The 20,486-nt window shown below is 40.1% G+C and overlaps 1 protein-coding gene and 1 pseudogene across 1 annotated transcript in view; one reads left to right on the forward strand and one right to left on the reverse strand.

The window, feature by feature from the left end:
• The window catches only part of ADIPOR2 (adiponectin receptor 2), a 61,979-nt gene extending 42,975 nt beyond the window's left edge, over positions 1-19,004 (reverse strand). The window contains exon 1 of the mRNA XM_070409483.1: positions 18,843-19,004. The gene's annotated coding sequence lies outside the window, so the exon portion shown is untranslated. The remainder of the gene's footprint in view (positions 1-18,842) is intronic.
• Positions 7,247-14,253, forward strand: LOC139006309 (protein SDA1 homolog; annotated as a pseudogene).
• Positions 19,005-20,486: the final 1,482 nt, after the last annotated feature.

Genomic DNA, 20,486 nt, shown 5'->3' on the forward strand with positions numbered 1-20,486 from the left:
TTATGTAATACCCTTTGTAATACTTTAAGCGAAAAATAAAAAAAAATAAAAAAATAAAAATAAAAAAAAAAATCTATATGTGTCTTTATATTTAAAGTGGGTTTTGTTTTTGATTCACCCTCATAATCTGTCTTTTAATTGGTGCATTTATGCCACTGACTTTCAGAGTGCTTACTGACAGAGTTACTGCCATATCTGGCGGCTTCTGGGGCTTCCGGGGCCCGCCTGCCTGCGGCCAGGGACCGGATCCGATCACGGGCGGCAGGCCGGCGGCTTCTGGGGTAGCCCACGGGGGCCTGCATGGCAGCTCGCGCTGGTGGCTCACGCTGTCCCGCCCTGCCTGCAGTATGCAAATTAGCCGCCATCTTTGTCGGCGGTTAATTTGCATATCTCGCTGATTAGCCAAAGGGAGGCATAGCGAAGGTATGGTTAATTACCATGTTTGTCTATTATTAGATAGGATAGGAGAAAATCTTCAGGATCTATAGCTATGCAAAGAGTATTGAGACTTGATGCCAAAAGCATGATTCATAATAGGGCAAACTATGGCCCGCGGGCCGGATCCGGCCAGTTTGAAATGAATAAAACTAAAAAAAAAAAAGACCGTACCCTTTTATGTAATGATGTTTACTTTGAATTTATATTAGTTCACACAAACACTCCATCCATGCTTTTGTTCCGGCCCTCCGGTCCAGTTTAAGAACCCATTGTGGCCCTCGAGTCAAAAAGTTTGCCCACCCCTGTACTAACCCGACTGTTCGCCCTGTGCGAAGAAGTCAAAATATTTTTCCAGCGGCAAAATAATCCAAAATTACAAGAACTCTTCTCTGACGATGAGTGGGTAGCCAAGCTTGCATACCTGGCAGATACTTTTTTCACTATTAATTGAACTAAACATATCCTTGCAAGGACAACTTAAGGACGTGTTCACACTACGAGGTAAAATGGATGCTTTTCAAAAGAAAATATTACTGTAGCAAACGAGAATGGCTGAAAAGATCTGCAAGTGTTTTCAAACTTTGATAAATATATGAGAGAGAAGGATGTCCACCAGCAGGTGGTAATCATTGTTCAACAGCACTTACAATCACAGAATCTTTTGGTCGATATTACCCAAAGAAAAAAGATCCTAGACATGGCAATATGTGGATAAAGATCCATTTGCAGCAAACATTGAAGATAGCAATTTAAGGATGAATGAAAAAGAAAGCCTCATCAATCTATCATACCACGACAGTCTCAAAGCTAAATTCCAGTCATCCTTATCAAAGACCTCATTTTTGGATCTCCATTAAAAGTGAATACCCATTGCCGAGTGAAAAAGCAATTAAAATTTTAATTCAATTTTCAACAACATTATTTGTGCGAAAAAACATTTTCATCTGTCACAGCAATTAAAACTCGGTACCAGTCAGCTTGAAATAAATACGGCTCTCTATCTTGCAGTAACGACACTGGAGCCAAAAATCCATAAACTTATTTCAAGCAAACAGGAGCAAATATCACACTCTAAAAATGTGTAAGAGCCCTGACCAGTTTGGCTCAGTGGATAGAGTGTCGGCCTGCGGACTGAAGGGTCCCAGGTTCGATTCCGGTCAAGGGCGTGTACCTTAGTTGCGGGCACATACCCTGTGGGGAGTGTGCAGGAGGCAGCTGATCGATGTTTCTCTCTCATCGATGTTTCTAACTCTCTATCCCTCTCCCTTCCTCTCTGTAAAAAATCAATAAAAATATATTTTTTTAAAAAAATGTGTAAGACTTAAATAAGCTTCAATTATTTCTTAAAAATTAAACTTTAATAAATGTGTTACAATTAAACTTTGAAGATTTTGTTATGATTAAGTATTTATAATGTTGTTATATTAAATAGGTGCATTTCATATTAAAATGGAAGTTCTCTGATCATTATTTTACAAATGTTTTATCTTTTTTAAAAAAAATAATCATATTAGTGCCCTAGCCGGTTTGGCTCAGTGGATAGAGCATCGACCTGCGGACTGAGGGGTCCCGGGTTCAATTCTGGTCAAGGGCATGTACCTTGGTTGTGGGCACATCCCCAGTGGGGGGTGTGCAGGAGGCAGCTGATCGATGTTTCTCTCTCATCGATGTTTCTGGCTCTCTATTCCTCTCTCTTCCTCTAAGAAAAAAAATACGTTTAAAAAAAATCATATTAGTGGTCCGCGGGATCTAAAATATGAATTTAGTGGTTCCAGGAGGTCTGAGGGGTTGGCAACCACTGCTTTAAAACACAATGCCAAATATTAATGAGGACTAGTACATTGCTGGTAGAAGATAAATTGACACAACCACTTTGAAAAATTGTTAACTTAAGAAACTTCCAAACACACTAACTATATGACTAAGCCATTCTACTAAAACTTAACCCAAAAGAAATAAAAATGTAAGACTCTGACAAGAAAAATTCTGAGATGTCCTAAATTAAATTACAGCAGGCTGAAGAGTAAAAAGAGATAAGAGTAAGTCTTTCTTCATTCTTTTTTCTAATAGTTTTATTGATTTTTAAAGAGAGAAGAGAGAAAAACATCAATGTGAGAGCAAAACATCAATCAGCTGCCCCCTGCATGCCTCCTACCAGGGATGGAAGCCAGCAACCCAGGCATGTGCCCTGACCGAGAATTGAACCAACACCCTTTCGGAATTCAGGATGACGCCAAACTAACTGAACTACACTGGCCAGGGCAGTTTTTATTCTTAAACTAAATGATTTATAGCGGCTTCTAACAAACATTTAAGACAGTTTAGGCTCAAACTTATATACATAATTCTCCTAAATTAAAAATTAAAAATCTTGCCCAGCTGGCATGGCTCAGTGGTTGAGCACTGACCTATGAACCAGGAGGTCACGGTACAATTTCTGGTCAGGGCACATGCCCAGCGGGCTCCATCCACAGCAGGGGGCATGCAGGAGGCAGCAGATCAATGATTCTCATCACTGATATTTCTATCTCTCTCTCCCTCTCCCATTCTCTCTGAAATCAGTAAAAATATATTTTTTAAAAGTCTCAAAGATCAGGACATATATATAACAGCAACTGGACGACTAAATACATTTAAGTATTCTGAAGTTTCAACTATCAAAATATCAATCCAATACATGCTTATCTAGTTTCCAAAGTCTGTGGATATTAACCAGCAATTTTGTTTTCCTCATAAAAATATATCCTCGAACTGTGTGCAACCCAGATTCAATTTAAAAAATGACATTTGGGTGAGGTCTACAAAATACAATCAAACCTCGTTTCTCCAACATCTCCCATTTCAAACAATTCAGTTCTAGGCCAACTTGTTCACAGACAAAAATGTCTGGGTTGTGGAACCAAACTTTGGTTTTCAAACTGACAACCCTTTCAAGCTGATACCTCAGCATGACAAAAAGGGTCTCTCTGGCAACAAAGGAGAAAATGCTTTTGTTGCCGGCCAAATCAACGATTAGCACAATTTTAAGACATAAAAGAGGCCATCAATATATCAGGACCAGCTAAACTTCGATATAATGTGTAAATAGTTATAATCTTCAGTGCTAATGTTGCTAAGGGTGTGAAAGAAACAATGATCACAGACTACTGAAGAGGTAGAAAAACTGTTGTTGATTTGGATAAATGAAAAGCAGTTAGCCAGTGACAGCCATTTCCCAAGTAGTGATATATGAGCAAACAAAGATGCTGCATATTGACTTAAAAGACAACCCTGGACCAAGTGTTCAAAGTGATTCATTTAAGGCTAGTAGGGGGTGGTTGGATAAACTTAAGAAAAGAAGCATTTATTCATAGATTAAACAGTACATTAGACATGAACTGTATATAAGAAAGGTTAAAACGAAATCATTTGGGGGTCTGAAACAGATTAATTCAACTTACATTACTTCTAATGGGAAAAAAATGATTCGGTTTTTTAGCAAATCACTTCTTGAACAGCCTCTGTAATGAATTAAGTTCAAGAACTGAGGTTCCACTGTACTGGAGTGGGCAAAAGTAGGTTTACAGTTGTTCGTATGGGAAAATATATCATCCTATCTAATAATAGACAAACAGGGTAATTGACCGTACCTTCGCTACACCTCCCATTGGCTAATCGGCACGATATGCAAATTAACCGCCAACAAAGATGGTGGTTAATTTGCATACGTAGGCTCCAAGCGGCGAAGACTGAAGGTGAGCCGGAGCTGTGAAGACGGAAGGCGGCTCCGGCCAGGGCCGCGAAGACGGAGGACGGAAGGCAGCTCCATCTGGGGCCGCAAAAAGGCGTCTCCAGCCGGAGCGAAGGCCTGGGTCCTGGGTGCCGGAGGAAAACCAGTGCCGGCAGCCACGAGAAGGGAAGGCCTATTGCATGAATCTCTTCGTGCAACAGGCCTCTAGTACAAGAATAAACTCTGTGTTTCACATACTCCAACTGTGAATGTATTTTTGCCCACCTCCTGTATGCTCTCTATCTATCTACATTCTGGGTTCTAGTTCTAGATCAAGTAATCAACCAATCACGTTACTTTAGCCCAGAAGTCACAAACTTGAACAAGTGAAGCAGCCTAATGAAAGAAAAAAAAAGGCTGTCCTAGCTGGTTTTGCAATGGTTAGAGCACCGCCCTACATATCGCAAGATCTCTGGTTCGGTTCCTGGTCAAGGGCACGTACCATGGTTCCGGCTCGATCCCTGGTCTGGGTTTGTGCGTGTTTGGGAAGCAACCAATGGATGTGTCTCTCACACATCGATGTTTCTTTCTCTCCTCCTCTCTCTTTCTCTCCCCACTTCCTCCCTCCCTTCCATTCTCTCTAAAAAATCAATGGAAGTATGTCCTCGGGTAAGGATTTTTTTAAAAAAGGCTGTTAGTGTACTGAACTGAAACTACTTAAGAGATTTACAACAACTTACATGCATAGGCATATAAAAACAGAAATATAAAAATATTAAATATTAACAGAAAGTATTAATATTAACTAACAAAAGTATTAAAATATTAACAGATTAAAAAATATTTAAAAATTTAATTTGCCTGGCCGTATGGCTCAGTGGTTGAGCATCTACCTATGAACCAGGAGGTCACAGTTTCAATTCCCGGTCAGGGCACATGCCCTGGTTGCAGGCTTCATCCCCAGTGTGGGACAGGCAGGAGGCAGCTGATCAATGATTCTCTCTCCTCACTGATGTTTCTCTTTCTCTCTTTCTCTTTCTCTTCTTCTCTCTCTCTTTCTCTCTCTCTCTCTCTCTCCCTCTTCTGCTCTGAAATCAATAAAAATATTTTTTAAATTAAATTAGATCCCTGCCTCACATCATATACCAAAAAAAAAAAAAAAAATCAGGCAAAATCAAGACCTAAATGTAAAAAAAAAAGTCTAAGACTTTTAGAAATACAAAAAAAATTAATAAGCCACAGAGACTAGAAGATATTTGCAATTCACTTAACAGACATAACCAGAATATAAAACTCCTAAAATCAATTTAAAAGACAACCCAATTGGGAGGGGAGGAAGAAGGAACAGCCATTCAAGAAAACCTGAATAGTTACTCAACATTTGAAAACATGCTCAATCTCATAATTAATTTAAAAAATCAGACAATTTGATATCATTTCATAATAATTTGATTTGTAAACATGTAAAAAATCTGACCGTGCCATGGATAAGAATTTGGAAAGAGTAAATTCTCACATTTTAATGAGAAAAAATGCAAAATAGGACAATTTTGGAGAACAATTTGGCAATTTCTCCATAACCTCCAACCCAATAATTCCACTTCTAAGTAATTTACCTTAGAGGACTTCAAATTTCATACCCACATACATACATACATAAACACACACACACACACACACACACACACACACACTGCACAAAACATTTATCCTTACTGCCTGCAATACAACCTGATACTTTTCCATCCTATTTGAATTCCTAACCTGATTTCCCAACCAAGTAATGGCTCTCAACAAGCAGTTTGAAAAACTTGCCCAAGATCTTAAATATGTGCACAAGCATTCATAATCAGGAATGTTCAATGTAATAACCAGAGAAAGATTCTGAGATGTCCTAAATTAAATTACAGCTGACTGGAGGGTTAACCAGTTTAACTGTGGGCCAACTAACAATAGACTGCTCACATTCCTGACTGCACCTTAGAGCTTTGAATAAACTTCTATAGAGACCACCAGATGCCCCAACATCTGCTTATGCATGAATTTTCCAAGATTTGTCCAGCACCAACCAATAGTAAATATTTCTTTCTTAAGGACTGTGCACCTATCCTAGAACTGCCTCCCCCCTTCACCTTTTCCCATCTCCCCTTATTTGTAGCCAATGTAAATTCTTTCAAAAACATAGTATGTGGTAGGCAAAGCAGATTTACAGTTGAGTATAAGCAACAGTTTACTCTTATATTACAATTATTTTTTAAGTCTTTTTTTTCATTGATTTTAGAGAGGGAGAAAGAGAAACATCAATGTAAGAGAGACACATCTATCAGTTGTTGCCCTTCCGTGCCCCAACTGGGGATAGAACTGCAACCTAGGTATGTGACCTGACAGGGACTTGAACCCACAATTTTTTGGTACACAGAATGACACCCAATCAACTGAACCACACCAGCCAAGGCTCTTGTATTTTATTATTTATTATTTATTATTTATTATTGCATTGTATTAACTATAAACCTGCTTTTGCCCACCCCTGTATTTAAAAGAGGCCATCTACTCCAGGACAGAGGACATGTTGCCTTCTTCATCTAGCGCCTGCTGCTGATGGTTTAGATTGCACGTCACAGGACCTGTCCTTTTCCAACTAGTATTTGGTTCAATAAACCCTTTATTTCCAAAAAACTTTCTGCTATGAAAATTTCACAAAATATATATCCTTATTACCTGCAGTACAACCTGATACTTTTCTATCTAGAATTTTAACAGTAGCATTGTTTTTAAAACAGGAAAAACAATAAACCTAAACACCTATCAACATGAAAATAAATTTAAACTGGTTTTCTAATAATAATATAACTATACAGCAGATAAACGTGATGACTATAATCAGGTTGAACCATATGAAAACAGCCATTTTTGTGGGTCAAAATGTTAATAAAATATCAACTTCCTATGAAACTAAAAAACATGTTTCATAAAAAAAGTAAGTTACAGAATAGGCAGAAAAGTGTCTACATAAAGTTTTAAATATGCAAAACAATAAGATGACCTGCTTATAAATATATTCCTTATGAAGTAATTACATAAAAACAGGCATTAGGAATGATCAACACCAACACCATTCAGGATAACTGTTACTTCTGGGAAGTAAAATATAATCCAAAAAGATGCTTCAACTGTATGTTTTCTTTCCATTTTTTTCTTTAAAAAATGGGAAAACATTAAGATTTGATATAGCTGTATGGTGGACATATGGATATTAATTATATTGACTCTGTGTTCTATATATGTTTGAAGTATTTTAAGGAAATAAAACACACATCTGCATCCTAAATTCAAACCAACCACCATACAAAATTAATTTTCTTGGTTTAAAATGTTAATGACTAGTCATCACCTTTTTTTAACCAGAACCTCTAGTCAACAACAAAAACAGCTTTTATATAATGCCCAATTTAAATATTTCCTTAAAATATGTCAAGAGAAGATTTATCCCTGGAAAACTGGTCTTGTTCCTCCTTCCAGTTTAGTGCTATGTATTTTACTGTATTTCCATTTTTCCCTTTGCTGCCAAGAAAATTCAAATCCAAATTTTATTCTTAGTCATTGAACTAAGCTGCCTCTTGGGAACAGAATATATGTTTCCTCCTTCTCATTTCTTTTTTTTAATATACATTTTATTACACTTCTGGATCTTTTAAGTAACTAGAAATTCTTTCTGGAATGAAATAGGATATAAATAAATCCCAAGAAAATAAAAAGTAACCCTTCAGTTCCACAATGCTAAAAAGTTTTCACTGCCACTACTTGTTCCCTGATCAAAGGAATGGGTGTGTAGATACAACTATGAATACATGTTCACTAAACTAAAATTTAAGGACATACGTATAGGACTAGTGTGAATATGCTGCCAGTGAAAAAATTAGCTAATATACACCAAAAACAAAATACAAAAGAAAAGACCTAGATGGCCAAATTTTAATAAGTTAATTATTTTTGTCTCTTCAAGACCATACTCTTTGTATGCTTTGTTTTCTAGTGCACGGATATTGTGGAAAATACAGTGTCCAATAATATGTAACACTTAAGTAAGCTATAAAGAAAATTGTATTTGTCTGTGGTCATCCATTAAAAAACTTAAAGTGTCCTTTCTCACAGGTATTTTCCCCATGCCTACAGATATTTTGGCAATTTCCAGAATTTAGCTTCCCTTTTCATTCTGTCAGAACTTACAATATATAATTAAGACAAACTATAATATCACTTAGCCAGCATATATCCCCTCTAACACAAGGTATACTGCAAAACAGAAAATTCAAAACCATGGGTTCTGTGAAATAACTCCCCTATTTAATCCATTCCTTAACTTCCAAAACTGAATACCAAAAGTATTTATTAAATAGGGTAGGTTGCACACTAGCCAGTGTGACTCAGTTGGTTGGAGCACCATCCCATGCACCAAGGGGGTACGGATTGGATTCCCATTTAGGGCACATACCAGGTTGTGAGCTCAAACACAGGTCTGGGCGAGTATAGGAGGCAACCAGTCAATGTTTCTCTCTCACATCCATGTTTCTCTCTCTCTGTCTCTCCCTCTCCCTTCCACTCTCTCTAAAAAAAAAAAAAAAAAAAAAAAAAATCAATGGAAAAATATTCTCTGGTGAGGATTAACAATATATATATGGTAAATTACTCTGACCAGGTAGCTCAGTTGGTTAGAGCATCAACACACCAAGACTGGTTTCGGTCCCCAGTCAGGGCATATACAAGAACCAACCAATGAATGGGAAGACAAGTGGAACAGAAAATCAATGTTTCTTTCTCTGTCTCTCTCTGTCTCTCTTTCTCTCTCAAAAAAAAAAAAAAAAAAATCAATAAATAAAAATTTAAAAAATAAATAGGGTAGGCTAATTATTACTAACAAATAGGTCCTACGACATCGATCAGTCTTAAATTTATCTCATTTAGAAATAAAGGATGAGCTGGAGAATATACACCAAGATGACAATTTTATACTGTAATTTTCCAAGTTTATATTTCACAAAGTCTTTGAAAAGGTTATTTTTAACAAAGTTAACATACTTTACTCATTAGTAATCCCAAAAGAACATGATCCAATTTAGGTTTTAAAAAGAACATTTACTCATATAAACCTGGGTTGCTATTTGATATGAAGAAAGCTATATACTCCTTACCCTCAAGAAATATAAAGCCTACTGGGAAGTCACCCAGATTCTTTTAACAGGGGAGACAAAATCCTGCTTTCAAAGACAAGTAGAGAATCTAAACAAGTAAGGAGCTCTCTTTAATGGAGTACTCAGAACAACCACTGAATGTAAGGCCCACTAAAGTAAGTCTAAATCATATCTCCCAGTGAGATAAATGAAATAAATACATTGCCAATTGGATAGTTTTTTTAAAAATCGTGGCAATGGCACAGAGACACAAGAACCTCACCACACCCACATTTTTGGTAAGTTTACATTGCTGTGACCTTTCTGGATGGCAGTCTGGTAATATACATCAAAATGAAAAACATATTTCCTTCAACCAGTAATTAGACTCAGAAAGTTACCCTAAAGAGTCATTAGCAGCAGGTTCTACCTTCTAGCCTGCCCACTCTACCTTTCAAAAGTTCATCTATTGCCAAAACCGGTTTGGCTCAGTGGATAGAGCGGTGGCCTGCGGACTGAAAGGTCCCGGGTTCGATTCCGGTCAAGGGCATGTACCTGGGTTGCGGGCACATCCCCAGTAGGAGGTGTGCAGGAGGCAGCTGATCGATGTTTCTCTCTCATCGATGTTTCTAACTCTCTATCTCTCTCCCTTCCTCTCTGTAAAAAAATCAATAAAAAATATATATAAAAAAAATGTATATATGATTTTACAGAGAGGAAGGGAGAGGGATAGAGAGTTAGAAACATCGCTGAGAGAGAAACATCGATCAGCTGCCTCCTGCACACCCCCTCCTGGGGATGTGCCCGCAACCAAGGTACATGCCCTTGACCAGAATCGAACCTGGGACCCTTCAGTCCACAGGCCGATGCTCTACCAATGAGCCAAACCGGTCAGGGCCTGATTTAAAAAAAAAAAAGTTCATCTATTGCTTTTCACTCTAATAACTCTTGCCATTATTGTTTTAAAAAAAAAGAGAGACAGTCATTATCATGAGACAACTGTACATACAAGGCACATGTACAATTTACAATAAACTTAAACAATCTAAATATCCAGCAATAGGAACACTATTAGATTATGGCAGAGAATCGAAATTGGCGGCATAGGTAAACACTGGAGATTGCCGCCGTAAACAACCACTTCAAAAATACAACTAAAAGTCGGAACGGACATCAACTAGAACCACAGGAAGGCTGGCTGAGGAGAGACTCTTCAACTAGAAGCAAAAACAACAGCATTCCGACGCTCAGAGGAGGCGTAGTGTGGAAAATTTAAAGGTACGGTGGTGCAGTGGTGAGGTGGTGCGCGCGCAAAGCGGGCTGGCGGCTGAGGGCGCGGTTGTCGTTTTCAATCAGGAGTGAGTCTCAGACTCTGGGCTACAGATCCGGGCGAGTCTCTAGGGACCCAGACTCAAACGGGAGAAGCGGGACTGTCTGGCTACGGCCCCTCCGAGGTTTGCAGCGGTTACTGGGACAGAGAGGCAGAGCCCCTGGGGACAGACTGAGAGCAGCCATAGCGGCTCCCTCCCCCCGCCCTGTTGATCCCGCCCGCCCAAGCCCTGCGCACAGCCATTTGCCGATCGCCTCAGGCAAAGGCCGGATTAGCGCCTCCCCAGAAGACAGACGTTTTCCGCAGAGCTGATTCCTACAGCCAGTCGGCCTGGTGGTCAAATCCCTCTAGTGTTAACTACAACAATTAAGGCTTGGCTAGAACAAGACTGCGCACAGAGACCACAAGGGGGTGCACCAAGAAAGCATAAAAGATGCGGAGACAAAAAACATGACAGAAATGGAGGATATGGAGCTAAGAATCGCAATTTTGAGGGCTTGCCATAAATTTGTGCAGAGCCTCACGAAAACTAATGAGACCCTCGATGCTACGATAAAGAAATTAGAAAGTAAGCATACACGGACTGAAATAAAGAATATTATACCCAATAGCAGACCAGAGGAGCTCAAGAATCAAACCAAAGATTCGACAAAAAACACCCAATTGGAAAAGCAAAATGAAAAAAGAATCCGAAAGTGTGAAGATAGTGTAAGGAGCCTCTGGGACAGCTTTAAGCGGACTAATATCAGAATTATTGGAGGGCCAGAAGATGAGAGACAGCAAGATATTGAAAACCTATTTCAAGAAATAATGGCAGAAAACTTCCCCCACCTGGAGAAAGAAATGGACTTACAGGTTCAAGAAGCGCAGAGAACCCCAAACAAAAGGAATCCAAAGAGGACCACACCAAGACACATCATCATTAAAATGCCAAGAGCAAAAGACAAAGAGAAAATCTTAAAAGCAGCAAGAGAAAGAGGCTCAATTACCTACAAGGGAATACCCATACGACTGTCAGCTGATTTCTCAACAGAAACTTTGCAGGCCAGAAGGGAATGGTAAGAAATATTCAAAGTGATGAATACCAAGAACCTACAACCAAGATTACTTTATCCAGCAAAGCTATCATTCAGAATTGAAGGTCAGATAAAGAGCTTCACAGATAAGGAAAAGCTAAAGGAGTTCACCACCGCCAAACCAGTATTATATGAAATGCTGAAAGGTATCCTTTAAGAAGAGGAAGAAGAAGAAAAAGGTAAAGATACAAATTATGAACAACAAATATGCATCTATCAACAAATGAATCTAAGAATCAAGTGAATAAATAACCTGATGTACAGAATGAACTGGTGATTATAATAGAATCAGGGACATAGAAAGGGAATGGACTGACTATTCTTGGGGGGAAAAGGGGTGTGGGAGATGCGGGAAGTGACTGGACAAAAATCATGCACCTATGGATGAACACAGTGGGTGGGGAGTGAGGGTGGAGGGTGGGGTGGGAGCTGGAAGGAGGGGAGTTATGGGGGGAAAAAAGAGGAACAAATGTAATAATCTGAACAATAAAGATTTAAAAAAAAAAGATTATGGCATACCCACCCAGTAAAATACTAAAGAACTACTTAAAAGAACAGAGTAGATGCAGATGTATTGACCTGGAAAGCTACCCAGGAATATTATTTTTTAAAGCACACTACTATGATCCAAGATGGTACCACCTGCTGAGCTCCCAAGGGCTGTTTCCCCACACCCAGAAGCATGATTCCAAGCCACGGCCAGAAGGGCTGGCGGGTGTCAGTGTGGTTTTCTGAAAACTGCTCACTGTTAGCCAGTATGCAGCCAACATGCCCAGCAGAAACAAACACAAGCTTCCCAGTAACCTGCAGTAGTTATAGAACTAATACAGTGGACCCTCTCACCTACACTGAGGAGTTTCTACAATAGTACATTTAGCTCACTATAAATCCAATATGGAGATTTTTAAATTGCAACCAAATATACCTTGCAAAGTACTGGCAAAGCTGATGATGTTTATGGCACAGATTGGTCACTGCTGCCCAGAACATGTATAACTGTCCTCAAGAGCTGAAAGATCTGCTCTCCTACAATTACACTGTCTTGAATCTAATCTTTCAATAACATTTTGCAAAGCTTTGATGTCACTGAGAAGAATCTAATCAATCTGTTTGCTAGAGCTCTTCTTTGTACTTCGACTAGTACATTGCCATAGTAGCACCTAAGATTTTATATACTCATTTTTGTACTGGTGAGAATACAAGCACAAAATACAAGAAGTAAATATAGTATCACAGAATTTCAAGTACACGTCAAGAAGCAGCAATGTAACTGCACTCCAAGATATCTTCTGGAAGTGGTAAGTGAACTCTACAGAAGAAATTATGCCAAAAACGTCAACATTATCACAACTGCATGTTTCTCTAAGGTTACCAAGATATTAGTTGTTGCCTATTCCTCTTGTTCATCTTTCTTCCTAAAGAAAGATGCTAGTGCAGTATGCCACAGGGAAGAAAGACTCCAAACACAAGAAAAGGTTAAAAGGTTATGAAAGTGCTTCAGAAACAAAAGGGGAAAACAGAGGTGTTTAACTTTTCAGCTTTTCATTTGATTCATAATCTCCAAGATTTTGCAAAAACAAAACAAAACTGCTAAAGTGGCTATAAGCCCTAAGGAGAGTTGAAGTGAAGATGATGCTCATGAACTTTATAACCAGACTAGAGGCCTGGTGCACGAAATTCATGCACAGGTAGGATCCCTAGGCCTGGCCGGCGATCAGGGCCGATCAGGGCCTTCTGGCTGCCGGCCGGGGCCTTTCTTCCCTGGCTGCCAACTGCCAGCGGGGGCCTTCCTTCATTCTGCACCGCCCCCTGGTGATCAGCATACATCACAGCAAGCAGCTGAACTCCAGTAGAACTCCCGAAGGGACACTTTGCATATTAGCCTTTTATATAGAGAGAAGATTGGTGGGAATTCATGAGCTTTTTCAAACTTCCATCCTCTTATGCAAAGGTTTCTACAATGGCACCAAGCCAAAGGGAAATAACAAGATCTGTTTGCTGCACAAACATCTCATCACCTGGTAGTCCCAAAGATCTTTCAATCATTGCTCATGACTGTGGCCTCCCATTTTGGTATGGACAAGAACTCTGGGGAAGTCATGGCAGTAGGAATCAGTGCTATGAAAAATAACAGCTCAATGACTTAAAAATTTCTTCAAGACCTGGCCCAGCATAAAAAAAAGATAAGAATGTGATGATGTCTGCTAGAATTGATCCAGTTTATCCAAACACTAAATCCTCAGATGTTGCATAAGAAATTCTGGGGTAAGGCTACAGAGGCCTTGAAAAAATCAAGAGCACAAGAATATGGATAATTAGCTGCTAAAGTTTGCATTCCAGGAACTTAAGTTCTGGAAGTTGAGGAAGAGAATGCTGAGAATGATAAAGATGGCTGAGGAAGTACCAGTCTCATTGAAGAGGAGGATGGTGGGTAAATGGGTTTATGTGCACCATTCTTCTTATGAACAAGAAATCTCCAAGAAGCTGAACAGCTTCATAGAAGAGCCAGGATGTTCAGTTAGAAAATAATCAGCATTACTTCAGAGAAAAGCAGTTGGCACTACAAGATAAACTTTTGAAAGAGAAAAGGAATGAAGTAACTCTCAAGTTTTCTACTCTCCAAGGAGAATGCTAAGTATATGTGATTAATCTGCAAATTAGTGAATCAAGAATGTTTATTTGCATCAAAAAATTCAGAAGCACTATTATTTTGAAAACCACCTACTAGTAAAAAGCACACTGCTAAACAATGACTGGTTTGATGCCACTTTTTAAAAAACAATTCTGCAACACCAAAAAGTAAGCCTAATATAAACTACATTTTATTTAATAGCAATGCAACAATATTGGTTCATCAATTATAACTAGAGACCCGGTGCACAAAATTCATGCACTGGGGGCGGTGGGGGGGGCGGGGGGGAGTCCCTCAGCCCAGCCTGCACCCTCTCAAAGTCCAGAAGCCCTGCAATCAATCACCCCAAAGAGGTAGGCCCCACCCACCCGGCCACGATAGATTGCCCCAGAGAGGCCCCACCCACCCGTCACAGCCTGCTGGCCAGTGGCCTGGGCCTCCCTCTTTGGGGCGATCAATTGCGAGCCCCCTAATCGATTGCCCTGCAGAGGGTGGCCTGGGTCTCCCTCTTTGGGGCAATTGCAGAACCCCCCACCTCCGATTGATCGCCCCACCGGCCAGTGGCATGGGCCTCCCTCTGCAGGGCAATCATGGGGCGATGACTGGGCCCCCCCAATCACATCGCAACCGCCTTGGCTGGCCTGGCACCAGTGCATGCCATAGCGTGGTGGTCAGGACGGTCATTCTGCTGTTCAGCCGTTCGGTCTATTTGCATATTACACTTTTATTATTATAGATATGTCACATTATGCAAAATACTATTAACAACGAAAAATGGGGGATGGACGATATGGGAACTTTCTGTACTAGCTGCATAAATTTCTGTAAATCTAAAACTGCTCTAAAAAATAAAGTATTGCCCTGGTCAGGTAGCTCAGTTGATCAGAGCGTTGTCCTGATATGCCAAGGTTGCAGGTTCAATTCCCTATCAGGGTACATACAAGAATCAACCAATAAATATATAAATAAGTGGAACATTGGTGGAGGGAGTTAATTGAGGGGGGAGGGGAGAAACACCTGTAATACTTTCAACAGTAACGATAAATTTTAATAAATAACTAAATAAAGTAGAACAAATAGGTGTTTCTGTATCTCTCTACCTCCTCCCTCTCTAAAATCAGTAAGTAAAAAAAATTAAAAATAACTTTAAAAGTACTAATTTTTTTAAAACCTGCAGATTTGCAAATCAACATCTGCAAATGAGGACAAAGAGCTGGAGAGTTCTATATCAAATTGTTAACAGTGGTTTTCTACAGAGTGAAATGGAAAGAGGAACACAAGGAGGAACTGTTACATAATATGCTCTGGACTGTCTAAACTTTCTTGACTGAACAGTTCTCTAAGGAGAGGCTCTGTAACATATTGAGGGTCTCAGTCCCAAAACCATATTGCATGGATTCAAATCCCAGCTCCACCATTAACTAGCTGATAAATTTGGGTACTTAATTTCTCTATGCCTCAGTTTTCTCATCTGTGAATAGCGATAATAGTATTGTGTCCCCACAGAACTGCTGGAGGTATTACATGACTTACTACATATAAAGTGTTGGAAAACTATCTAGTACACAGTAAGTGCTCAAAAAATGGTGTTCACCACCATCATCATCAAGTATATATTATTCAACATCAAGCATCTATTATTCCTAACTTTTTAAATCTTTGACTAATAAGACAAATCTGGAAAACTTGGTTCCTCAAGTGCAGAATCTTTGATGCAGAAAATACAAATGTATTCCATTGCAAATTAAAATAACCTAAGATTTTTTAAGCAAATTACAAATCAACACTTAATAATATGAACCAATTTATGTAAAGATATTCACTAACAAATTCTATAAAGATAATTACAAAAACAAACCCCTCTGAGTTATATGATTCTGGATAATTTTTACTTTCTCCTTTACATTTTCCTGAATAATTTTAATTTTCTACATGGAATGTTAATTTAAAAAAAGCAGGAGCCCTGGCCAGTGTGGCTCAGTTGCTTGGAACATGATCCCATACACTAAAAGGCTGCAGGTTCTTTTCCGGGGCACCTTACATACCTGGGTGCGGGTTCCATCCTCAGTCGGGGCACATATGGGAAGCAACTGATCAATGTTTCTCTTTCACATCATGTTTCTCTCTTTCTCTCCCCCCCGACTTCCTCTCTCAAAAATCAATAAAATATGGCCATGCACTTGGGTCCCCTCCCTGAAGCAGAAAGCTTTCTATAATAAAACACTGCTTTCGCTTAAAAATAAATAAAATATTAAAAATAAAATAAAGCAGGAGTCAGTTTACTTTTTCTATTAAGGAATAGATAATAAATATTTTAGGCTCTGCAGGACATACGGGTCTCTGTCCCAATTACTCAACTTACCAATGCACCACAAAGCAACCACAGACAATATCTAAACAAACGCATACATTATGTCCCAACAAAACATTTACAAAAACAGGCAGCCGGCAGAACTTGGCCCATAAGCTGTAAAGTTTGCTGACCCCTGAAATGAAGAATACAATTTTCATTTTGGAAAACAAAATGTGATTTATACCAAAGTGCATCAGCTATATTGATATTACTGATAGAGGGAAAATCCATTCACTTAGAAAAACACTCTGGAAATCCTCCTCTCATCCCTAGAACCCCAGTAATAAGAGAAAATTTGCCTAAAATCATACACTGGTGGGTGGGCAGTTAAAATAGAGGCTAAAAGAAATATGCCTTTCATATTTAAGTCAATTTGAAAGTTTTCAAAGTTCATAATAATTCACCACCAAGCAGCTGCTACCACATGTGTGGAAGTCCTGCATACTGATGAAATGATTTTAGTTATAGATCATCACAGTCACCACTCTGACAGATTTCTAAGAATTAAAACATCTATGACTAACAGCATCAAAAATGAAATTTCTATGAAATGAAAAATTTTAAAAATCTATGAAATGCTAACATAATAAATGTCAGAGCGTGGTAAAAGGAGAGACAGAAAGGTGGCCCTTGATATGAGGGCACTTCAAACTACATAAGTGACATATGATCTCCCCCCCCCCCCAAAAATAAAGCTTTGGCTTGAAGGAAATGAATTTTGACATTTCACTGAGAAGAGTTTTGTGATCAAATGATTTTAAATGTGACTAATTTCTTGGAGTTTCAAATGGTTTAGGGAGGGGCTGTTTTAGAAAAAGATATAATAGGACTAAGGTAAGGCTGAGAAGTCATGTCTAAAATAAAAATATTAAAAATCATTCTAGCCCTGGCCAGTGTGGCTCAGTTGGTTGGAGCACTGTCCCATCCATACACCAAAGGTGGTGGGTTTAATTTATGGTCTGGGCACATACCCAGGTTTTAGGTTTCCTACAGGAGGCAACCAATGGATGTTCTCTCTCTCTCTCTCTCTCTCTCTCTCTGAAATTAATATTTTTTCAAATCGTTCTACTGCCCTAGCCGGTTTGGCTCAGTGGTCGGAGCGTCAGCCTTCGGACTGCAGAGTCCCAGGTTCGATTCCAGACAGGGGCACTACCTCAGCTACAGGCTGGATTCCCGCTCCCCGGCCCCCGGGGTGCGGGAGGGAACCAACTGATGTCTGTCTCTCTCTCTCACATCTGTGTTTCTCTCTCGCTGTCTCTCACACGCTCTTCCACTCGGTCTAAAAAAAATCAACAGAAAAAATATCCTCGGATGAGGATTAACAGTTAATAAATAAATAAATAAATTATCCTACTAAAAAAAAAAAAAATCATCCTGTTTTAAAAAAATGTCAGCAGCCTGCAATGAAATCAAATCAACCACTAAAATCCCAGGTGGACATTTGAGTCTTTCTACCAAAATTCACTGCTGGGCTATCACGTTAAGTTGTCAAAATTCCAGAAGCAAACGTTTAAATAAGGTCAAAAGCCAGGAGGAGGGTTAAAGGACATATTAGTTTTCAATCCACAGTCTCTCGCTGACTTACACCCTGTTATCAACAGTTTTCAGAGCAGCACAGCTGAGAGCCGAGAAGCCCAATAGGACTTGGGAAAACGGAGCTCTGCCAAGTTGCTCTGCCAACCAGGTGGCCCGAAACGCCGCCTTGGAGAAGGTGAGGGACATTTCCCCGCTCCATACCCTGTCCAAGTAGCACTGAGCAGAACCCATTCGGCGCCGGCACCAAAGAAAGTACTAGAAGTGACAAAGGAGACGGAAATGCGAAAACGGAGGGCAGATTCTCTCCGCGGGGAGTGAGGGGAGGCAACTGCTGGCGGAGGGAGGAGAGCTAGAGGGTTCTGGACCCTCTACCCAGAGGGGCGCGGCGGGAGAGGTAGAAAGGAGGGCGGACCCAGGCCCCTCACCACACACGGTCCTGGGCGGGCGGATCAGGTGAAGAGGCCAAGTTCAGGGCGGGGACGAACGCACGCTCCCCGGCCCACACCCGGACACTCGTCCCCTCAGCCGTCACGTCCTCCCGACCCGAGCTCTACCGCTTCGCCCGGGAAAAGGCGCGCACACTCCAGAGACCCTCACCCGGAGCTTGTCGCCGCCTCGCCGCGCGTCTCGGACTCCTCGGGAACCACAGGTGAGGGGAGGGGGAGAAGGGGGGGCAGATGAGGGAAGGAGCCCAACTCGGTACAGCCGTGCCGCTGCCGCCGCCGCGATACCGAGTCTTAGATCGTCCGCCCGCCCCCACGGCCGCACGTCGCCGTGAGTCGCACGCGAGGCGGTGAGACCCAATAAGACCACACCTCGAGCGCAGCCGCACTGGCGAAAACCGGAAGCTGCTTCTTGGGCCGCAGAACCTGGGTGCATGCTGGGAATTGTGGTTCAGCCTGGGGTTCAATGAAAGCGGTGCTGCGCGTCCAGGGTCCAAGAGGAAACGCTCCACTGGCGCTCACATATATTCCCTTCGTTTGTTTCCCTCCCACCGATAAGGAAAGCGGTTTAGATCAGAAGAAGCGGGGGCCTTCCTAGTTCGTGGACGCTTTTCCCAGACTCTGTGGATACGGGTTACACACCTTGGGCAGAAGCCAAAATTTAGGGGTTTAGGCGAGATTGTGTGTTTCTGCCAACGGCCAATATATTGTTAGACGTCGTCTCTGAAAGCTTCGGAAATAAATCCGAAAGCATTAGCTGAATCTTTCCCAAAACAAAAGCGTTTGCCTGTTAAATACTGTGTCCACTTACCCAGAATGAGTGATTGTTTTCTACATGTGAGCTTTTAATTGAGCTCTAACTTAGAAAACAAGAGCAGGTTTGGTTACGTACTTATACTGGAAGAAAAGGAAGTACAATATAGGAGCTGGCATAGAAAAATGTTTTCACATTCAGTTCTAAGAGGAATTTATCATACTCTGAAGAGTCTTAACTGTCAACACTCTTGTTATTGACTAAATGAAATCCGTAGCTTTCAAGAACATCTAGGCCCATGGCTTGTGCTTCCATTGGACCACAGCAACAGAAAACAAAGGATGCCGAAGAAGCTTCACAGAAAAAGCTTCATATCAGTATAAGACCTTGAGTCTGATATGTGCGGAAAAAATAAAAATGGAGAACTCTTCAACCTAGAAATGTAAATTCTAAGAAGTTATTAAAGTTACTAAAATCACACACAAAAAACATGAATAATATGGTCTTAACACAGGTATTTGAGAGCTAAAGGCCACCCAGGTAAGCTTGAAAGATAAAATTAGTATAAGTAAAATTATAGAACTAAATTTAAAGGATCTAATTCCCTTCAAGTAGTAGTTTACATTGAAAATATTAATTATGTTTTTTAATTTCCATAATTTCTAAAGACATAACAATAATGTCATCTATTTTTCTAGATAAAAACAAACTTTTGAGATTGAAATCAAGACAACAATCAGAAACAGAATACAGTGTCTTTGAATAGAAAATTTGACCCAGTATGCAAACTCACATAGGGCAAAAATGAGAACAAGAACCTGAGGCTTAATAAGAGGTCTACTGAAGGTGACAGAGCTATATAAAAAAGACAATTAGAAAAGAAATCATTCAGGGATTTCAAATCTTTTCTGCATAGTTCTCTCAATCTTGCTTTGACAAAACAATGCCCTTTACTCAAAGAGCTTCCTCTGGAACACTCCATTGTATGCTAAAACATGTGAGAATGAGCCTTAATGTTTTCCCATCAAGATTTTACCTATCATT

The sequence above is a fragment of the Myotis yumanensis genome, unplaced genomic scaffold, assembly GCF_028538775.1.
Source record: "Myotis yumanensis isolate MYYU_CA2020_CCGP unplaced genomic scaffold, mMyoYum1.0.hap1 SCAF_3, whole genome shotgun sequence".
Lineage (NCBI taxonomy): Eukaryota > Metazoa > Chordata > Mammalia > Chiroptera > Vespertilionidae > Myotis > Myotis yumanensis.